The sequence below is a fragment of the Mus pahari genome, chromosome 21, assembly GCF_900095145.1.
Source record: "Mus pahari chromosome 21, PAHARI_EIJ_v1.1, whole genome shotgun sequence".
NCBI classification, from domain to species: Eukaryota; Metazoa; Chordata; class Mammalia; order Rodentia; family Muridae; genus Mus; species Mus pahari.
In genome coordinates, this window is record NC_034610.1 from 16,801,797 (window position 1) to 16,802,926 (window position 1,130).

The following is a 1,130-nucleotide window of genomic DNA, read 5'->3' on the forward strand; positions in this document are numbered from 1 at the left end:
AGAAGATGCCCTGGGGTGGATGAATAATGAGACAGTGGTCATGAGGACCGGCCAGTTGGATAAGAGCAGCCAAGGAGAAAGGTGGCAAATTATATCATGGAGTTATTGACAGAAAATAAACAAAATTCCTTAGAGGGTTGATATCTGCTCAGCTCTAATGCTTTAAAGCTTATTATAAATACAAAGGTTTTATGGTTTTTATTTGAGAAGTAAATGATCTAAGGCAGGGTAGAAACTCCCAATTAATATTTACTACAACATTTGGGAAACCAACATGTGACACAAACTTTCTTTAACCTAAATGATTTCAGTTTTCCAGATAAAAGCCATGATGGCAGCTAGGAAGGAAAGAGAGATGGTTCCTTGCCAATGTCAGGTTTTCCCCTAGCTATGTGGTCAGGGTTCCGTGTAAGGGTTAGAATGTATGCTGGTTTGCCANGCGTGATTCCAGGGGTTCATATCTCAGGCTAAGAAACAGCTGTGCCCCCCAGAGCTGACAGCTCGCCAGGCGGCAGAGACCATGGGCTACAAATGGTAGACTTAAATGCCAGCCCTTTCTTAGGCACTGCCTCTGAACCTTAGCTTTTTAAGCTGAGGACTGATGTTTGCCTAGTAAGGGGTGGGGTTGGAGGAGTGGGGTTGGGGGTGGTGGTGGAGGTGAGACAGTAAATGCTCCTGCTGTGCAGTGAGTCCAGCGGTCATTCTAAGAGCTGGCTGCATGCCTTCTGTAGCCAACAGTTACAGTGAGTCACCAAAGTCTCCACAAAATGTGAGGATCCCTCAGGGAGACTGATGACAACTCCTAACTCTTGGTATTAGCTCATTCTAAAGCAGATAATGAGTCCAGCATGGTGGCACGTGTCTTTAACTCTAGCATGCTAGAGCCAGAGTAGGCTCATCTCAGTGAATTCAAGGCCAACTTGCCTCGCAAAACAACAACAACAACAACAATCCCCTGAGATACAGATGCTACCAAGCAATAGATTACAGACTGATGTAGTCATTTAAACCCTTGCCTTTAAAAACAGTTTACGCCGGGCGTGGTGGCACACACCTTTAATCCCAGCACTCGGGAGGCAGAGGCAGGCAGATTTCTGAGTTCGAGGCCAGCCTGGTCTACAAAGTGAGTT

The 1,130-nt window shown here is 45.9% G+C and overlaps 1 protein-coding gene across 1 annotated transcript in view; it reads left to right on the plus strand.

Moving 5' to 3' along the window:
* The window catches only part of LOC110338283 (zinc finger protein 54-like), a 91,818-nt gene that overhangs the window by 76,604 nt on the left and 14,084 nt on the right, over window positions 1-1,130 (plus strand). The gene's annotated exons all lie outside the window — the stretch shown is intronic.